The sequence below is a fragment of the Onychomys torridus genome, chromosome 3 (genome assembly GCF_903995425.1).
Source record: "Onychomys torridus chromosome 3, mOncTor1.1, whole genome shotgun sequence".
Lineage (NCBI taxonomy): Eukaryota > Metazoa > Chordata > Mammalia > Rodentia > Cricetidae > Onychomys > Onychomys torridus.
In genome coordinates, this window is record NC_050445.1 from 11,008,218 (window position 1) to 11,015,762 (window position 7,545).

Genomic DNA, 7,545 nt, shown 5'->3' on the forward strand with positions numbered 1-7,545 from the left:
GAAGCCTGCACCTTTGATTCTCAAGGCTGTGGTGACAAGGGTCAAAAATTTAGTGCGGACTCTTTCTTCAGGGACCTTCTGGCTTCTGCTTCTGGATTTGTAAGTGCTAAGCATGGAGAGCAACTACCTGGAGTAATTAGATGGATGACTTCAGGGCTGGGATAGGTATAAAGTTCCAGGACGTTCTCACCAGCAAAAGCCTGAAGTGCCGCACATCCACTGCACATCAGGAAAACAGCTGGAAACGTGTACAGACAGACTGGTTAGTTAGGAATCCTCAAAAAAGTGAACATGTTTGCATTTTAAAAGGAATCTGAGAAGTACTGGATATTATTGCAATTAGAAAACTCTTAGAACAGGTGAAGCAACTTAATTTTTTAGGTGCTATATTTAAAAACAAATTAGGAAGTTCAATATTCCTCTCTCAAACAACCCAATATTAACAGACCAAATGCTAAATACCCCACCCAAAAGATGTATACGCACAAAATGTACAATAATCCAGGGCTACAGGCTTCTTTTGAATCAGTGAAGAATCCTAAACTCCGTGAAACTGAGATATCATGAGCATCCAGGTATTTCTTCAATCTAATTGTGTTTTCAGATGTAGTTCTGCCTCCTCTCTCGCCCCCCTATTTAAGAAAGGTCTACGTTTCCAACTTCCTGAAGAGGGCGCTATTGACATGGTCAACCATTCTAACTGTTGTGAAGAGGGGTTCATAAATACAGCTTCTGCTTAGAAGTCATTAGGTGGATATTTGGGAATTGAATTTAAACCCATACTCCAAGCAGACTAATGATTGTTAAGCCATTTAATACTTTTAAAACTGGAATATCTCTGCTGGATTATTTAACACAGAAGTTTGCTGACACTCCCTCCCTCCCCCTTTATTATTTAATGAACAATTCCTCTTCTGGTCTGTATTAACAATGGTGCTTGGAACATGACATCGATAGCACACTGTACGCCCCGTTGTGCTTCACGTTGAATGATTTGTGTGTCTTTGAGAAAGTCCAGCAACTCGTCTTAATCTGGTATCCTGGAGGCTTCTGTAATTTACTCCCTTAGCTCCTTGCCATAACATATTTCATGTCAAGGAGGGTCTTTTTTTTTTTTTAAAACTCTTAATAGAGATATTTTCAAACAAAGACAAAGGGCAAAGAGGACCTTCCTAGGATATTAAGTGAGAACATAACCGTAGCTTATTTTTTTTCTTTTATATTATTATGAGGCAATTGATGATTGCCTGGGGCTTTGCTGATGATGAACCAGGCTTTTAATAAGTTTCGGTGAGAACAGAGTTCGTGGGGATAAGTTAATTAATTGCTCTGTTGTGTGAAAGCTTGGGGAGATGGTGCTTTATTCTACTATGCAGTGTGATCATAAAACAAGACATAATTCTATACCACTCTAGTGCTTGCCGGGAAATGCATACAGAAACATTTCACCCTTCTTAAACAGACACTGTTAATAACCTTGCTAAGCCAGAGATGAAATATGCTGCTGATTGCCTCCCCAAAACAGCAGAGAAAAGAAATCTGTCCTTTGGGCAGCTCTACTGTCCTGCATCTACTATTGCTTACAAATTCTTTCAGATAACTGGCAGACACCTCTCCCTTGATTACCTTTAATCTCGGGGTTGGCAAAGGGCTCTTTATTCTCTCTGTCACTTGGTTGATTTCAAGCCAGAGTTCTCCATCCCACCGGACTCTGCCCATGTGGAGAAATGAAAGCATCACTTCATAGTACAGTGGGATTTTCTCCTGATGGCTACAATTTACATGCCAGGAGCCCTCTAAGCCCGCCAGCACGTTCTTGATGCTAGGAAGGGAGAAAAAAAAAATCAAACAGTTTCTTAGAGTCTGGAATGCTTTCCCTGGCAATTGACAACAGAGTTCAAGTGAAGTTTGTGATTTGGACCCAGGCTTCAGCTTTCCTTATGCATTTTTTTTTTTTTAACTCTTTGAAAGATGGGTTGGGGACCACGTGCCAAGAGCTCCTGCTCTGTTTGCTTTATGCTGACTGAATTTTTAACAGTCTTCACTGATCACATTGATTTGTAGATTTATTTTAAAAATTCGGGCAAATAAAACTACTCCTCCAGAGTCTTACCACTTTTATACATTTGGTACAAGTTTTCTTTACAGTTAAAAAATATTCATAGTATAAAACAACTACCTTTTGTGTGATTAACCAGCTTCCTATTCTATTTCAAATTTAGCATTATATTTTCATATGTGTTATAATGTGGACTTCACATCTCTTGCAGTCTGTATTAAGTATAGTTCATGCGATCGCCTAGAAATCAAGCATTTCCCTCATTTCTACGAAGAAAACAACCACTTTTTTGAGATGACTTTCATCTAAGGAGCCTAGCACAATGTCTAGCACACAAGCACTCATCAGGTGTTTAATTTTTTCCTCTCTCTGTATTTCACTGGATTTGATTTGTAGTGACTAATTGACCCATCTTTTACCATAGGGTGAATCTATTGGAAAATAATCATGTGAACAAACAAAATTAGAATTCAAAATATTTGTGTGCTTTGCAATATCATTATAGCTTGAGATAAACAAGACTAAGTCGAGTGGCCACTAAAGACTAACCCAGTGATGCCTTTGGTTCCAGGAATTTTGCTGTGGAGCCAGGTCTACTGGGTTCTGATGGGCAGCCATCCACCTTCAGGCCCCTTTTGGGACAGTCATTGTCTGTAACAATCCACCGTCTACCTCTGTTGCTCAACCCATGGACCTTGCTGTTTACCCTCCATGTACTACAGAACAGGTCGATTTTCTTAGACCTTGGCCTTGCTCCCAAGTTGCTTTTGCATTGGCTAGACAGGGCCTGCATGGAGGCCAGGATCCTTTCACATGAGGTTGCTCTAGAAGTGTCAGTGAACCCTTCTCTTTCTGCCATTCTTGATCAGAGCAGCCCGAATGTGTTGACTTCTGGGACTCACTTGGTGCGAGGCTTCTTCAGTCTCCTGGGTATGCCTTGTTTCTCACAGCCCAGGCTACTGTGGCACTATATCTCCTGGGTTATAGAATACTTCTCTTTAGAGTTTCGCTATTGGGTTTTTCTAATTCATGTTTGCCCTTGACTGATGACAGATCAATATTTCCATGGTGATCTAAGACTCCACAGAGGGTAGATTATGGTGAAGGTGTTTTATGGAACTTTAGATTGCAGGATAGGAAGATCTTTCTTCTTTCTTTGCAGGAAAAGGAGAGTGTGGAGGCTGAAGAGGTCTGCTGTGGACACATGACACCTCAGCCACATAACGTCTACCTTGTCTATTACACATTGCAGATCAGCCTTAGTAAGGGCAGGTTTAATGCCACTTCAGGATTTCCTCGTTGAGGAACTCACCCTTCTCAGTTAAACCCATCTCAGCCCACAAAGCAGAAATGTGTTTTATTAGTCAAGAAGCTTCTAATATTTACATTGTGCCTGACTGTCACCTCAGAATTGCCGTTTTCTTAGATCTTGTATTTCATAAAACAGTGAGCTAAAGCTTTAAGCTGTCAATCACCCTTTCTCTCTTCCTCGAGCTCCCCACTCCTTTTCAACTGTTTTGGTCCTTTCAACAATTGAGTAATCGATCATGAATTCTGGTAGACTTTATCTACACGTTCTGAATTGTCCCTTAGTCTCGCCATGCTGGAAATGAAGGCTGAAGTGTGCTTCAGTCTGGAATGGCTTCACCCTCACTGCAGCTGACACTTAAGGGCCATCAAACAGAGAGGAGTTGGTTCAAAGTCACAGGAGCAGTAACGCATCAGGTGAGTAGAAATAAGTGCAGCATCAGAAGAGGCAAGACAAAGGGCCCGACATTCTGTTATGAGGACCTGGACTCCGTTTGAAATGGTGTAGTCTTAAGGTAGAGTCATCATAAATCTGTAATGCAGGCTCCAAGGCAACCACTAAAGAGTTTTTCAAAGAAGTCTAATTTATTTGCTAAGAAAAAAGAAGTTGGACCATATTAACTGCTCCATCAGAAGAAAGGAAGGCAGAGGATGAGTGAGTCAAAGAAAAAGAAAAGCAAAGAACAGGAGGAATGGGTTTAAAACAGGCGGCAATGGCAATAGTAATACAGTTATATCAGCCATCACATTAGGGTTGTTGTCTAAATCTACTGCTTAAAAAACAGGGGCTGACAGCTGGACAGAAGAAGTAAAATCCAGTTCAGCCTAAAGACTTGTGTGCACTTAATGAAAGGAGCAGAGTAAGCGAAAGCTAAGGGGCGCCATCTGTCAGTCCCTGGCTTCAGACATGGCATCCTGTGGAGGGTCACAGATCCTGAGGGAGCTTTCATCTTCTTAGACTTCCCATTCGGAGAGAAGCAGCCATCTTCCAGCATCTGTCACAGTCTGTGGTCTTCACATGTGGTGCTGTGCTTGTTCTCAGTCAGCAATGTGTTGTCACTCTGGACTCTTCAGGTCCATTTCCTAGCCCTTGTCTTTTATCTACCTGGATTTTTTGTTGTTGTTGTTTGTTTGTTTGTTTGTTTGTTTTGTGGAGGAAGTATAAAATCACCACCGTTTTTCTGTTTTACCTTACTACCTTGCTGGTTGTACACTTTCTTTGTCGTGAAATGACTTTCGTTCCACTACAGCGTGTTGTAAATGTTCATACACCTTATCTTCCTTTCTGATCTGAAGGGAAGGAACTTCTCTCTCTTTCTTGAAGAGGTAAAAGAGCTTCTGGACCTCTCTGGAGAAGGAAGGAAAATGTTTGGAAGTTTGCAGATGAAACTCACTATGATGCATAACATCTATGTTTTTCTCAGGAAAGAGTCTAAACTAGGGTCTTCTTTTAAACATGAAGCTCTCCAAATGAGATCTGTGGATTCCTTTATCATCTTAGATTTTGACCATGCTCTTGCCTGGAGTGTTCACCTAGTGGGCCCATGTCTGTGCTGGAGAGAGCCACCCCCATTAGCGGTCAAGGGCCGTTTCCTTGTGTTCTAGCTCTGCAACATGAACTTCTCCTTTATACAGTCTTCTATCCAGTGACATGATTTAGAGTGGGTGATGATGAACATTTGTTAGGAACAAAGCTAAGGAAGAAAGAGAGGCCCTGCCTCCTCTCTGCCTTCCTGATGTTTCTGTTTTCAATTTCCCTTCATGCTACAAGCTTGGTGCATGTCAGGACAAGGCTGGTGTTAACCCAAGCTCCCCCACCCCCCCCCCCTTTCTTTTTCCAACAGGCTAGGTTGAGTAGCAAATATCTGACGTGCACTCTTCTCCACGTTGCAACAGGTTGGTTTACATTGTGTTTTACATGCAGTGGGATATGCTCCAACCACAGAGAACACCCTAAGGAGGCCTTCACTTTAATAAAGGTAAAAAACCCTTTTACCTTAGTAGGGCCAAGAATCTTAACCTACAGAAGGTATTCTATGAAATGGTTTGCAAAGTAGGGGGAGGAATTCATTTCCCTTGGGATTTTTTTTTTCTTTCTTTCTTTCTTCTTTTTTTTTTTTTTTTCTTGCAACAACTCTAGGCAAATTCCTTAGAAATCAGATTGGCAAAGGAAAAGATAGGGTGGGCTGGACCCTGGAATTTAGGCTTGCTGAATACATGCCATTTCCTTGCCACATAGCACAAATTGGTGCCAACTGCAGAAATAAAGATCTAAGTCAGAAGTGCAATGCAGACACAAGACAATCATCAGCTCAATTAAACTGGTTATTCCACAAATAACCTAGAAACACCAGGATTGCCAAACACCCTCCAGCCCCCGAGAACTTTGCAAAGGAGCAGGATAACTGGGCTTTTCTTTCTTTGTAGCCATGCACTGTCACATTTCAATGATGGATTGTAGACATGGGATTTGGGCAATAGACTGCAGAAAACATGATTCTACACTCATTTTCTTTTCAGCAAAAGCACAAAAGCTTATAGCTATATGGCACTGTGCCCAAGAGATAAAGGTCGCCAAAGAAAGATGTGGGTGGCAATTTCTCTACACTTTCCTTTCCTTTTGGGTACAGGGCACATGTGCTTTAATTGTCATAATATGCACTATCTTTTGTTGTGTTTTAGATGTATTATTGTACCTGTTGGGGATGCTTATAATGAAATATAGGACTGCCTGGTGTGACATAAGTATCTAATTCTATAACATACCCTAATCTCTATCAGTGTCATTTAAAAAATTGCAAATTAAACATATTTCATAAACTAGTAGTACAATCTCTTGGTGTCATAAATATGAAGGTAACATGTTATTTATATAGTCGTAATGTCAGGAAGATATTATTTAAGTGCTTAATGGGATCAGAGGCTTAGCACACAGGAAATATATTTTTTCTGTATGTTTCCTGTGTCTGTTTTACTTAGTTTAATCATTTTAATTACAATTTCTTTTTATTTTTAAAACAAGACTGTGACTCTTCGATACTATTAATTTCTTTTTATCTTGGCAAGTTAAGGAATAACAGGTAAGTTTGTAAGAATGAAGTCATCAGTTCTGTACTCTTTGTCCCCTGTCTTCATCCATCTTTCTCTCTCCTTTGCCCCCTTTTTTCCTCTTTGCCTTTATATTCTGGGTTGTTTAGTCTTTATTCACTTCACTGATTCTTGAATGCCAAGACAGAGGAAAAAACATGATCATAATCTTGTCGGATACATATTATTTTATAAAACATTTTAAACACTGCAAGGATCTACAGAGCATGGATATTTTCTAAAGTTTTCTTACTGTGGCAATGAGTTGAGGGTTAAGTGACATATAGAGACTAATTTCTCAAGAAGAATTTGTTCTAAAGTAGCAGCATGGTAAGTTGAAATATAGAAGAGAAATGTCAGTGTGAGGACTGGAATGCTGGCCAGTGCTTTGCTCTAGGTCCCCTATGTGTGGACGTGTAACATCCCTCAGTGGTGTGAACAGAGGATGATTTACAAAGGGCAATGTCTCTCCAAGAAGGCAGTCTTTCACTCCTTGACAATGGAGTGAGTGGTGGCAGTTGTGGTTTAGAAGGGGAAACCAAAAGAGGGATTGGGTGGGGCTACATAAAAAGATAAGGAGATATGAGGGTTCCATCTGCCTGGCACTATCAGGCTGGAGCAGCTTCTGGAGCGCTCTACATCTTCTCCTTCCAGAACGAGGCATGGAAGGTCTGCATCTCAGGAGTTTTACTGAGATTTCAAACAGATTTAAAAGGTTACCTCATAAATTAGTGGTTTGTATCTTACATTCTACAACCAGAAGCCTAGTTCACACGCAAGTCCTGACTTACAGAATTCACACTCATAGGCCATTGGAACCTGAGGGAAAAGCACCAGGTTTAAACTCTCCAAGAGGGTCGCCATTTTCTCCTTCATTGCACATTTGTATTGAATCGAGGTCTTGTTGTCCTCTTCTTCTATTGGCCTTTATGAATAGATCCCTGGGTAATGAGGGAAGAGCAGTCACAGAATAATTCCAGAGCAGCATGGGTGTCATTGGCTGAGGAAGAAGCTGGTGTACAAGCTTAGCTCAAACATGGCTCCCAGCCCAGTAAGTGCCTTTGGCTGACTGGGCAGTAGAGCACAATGGT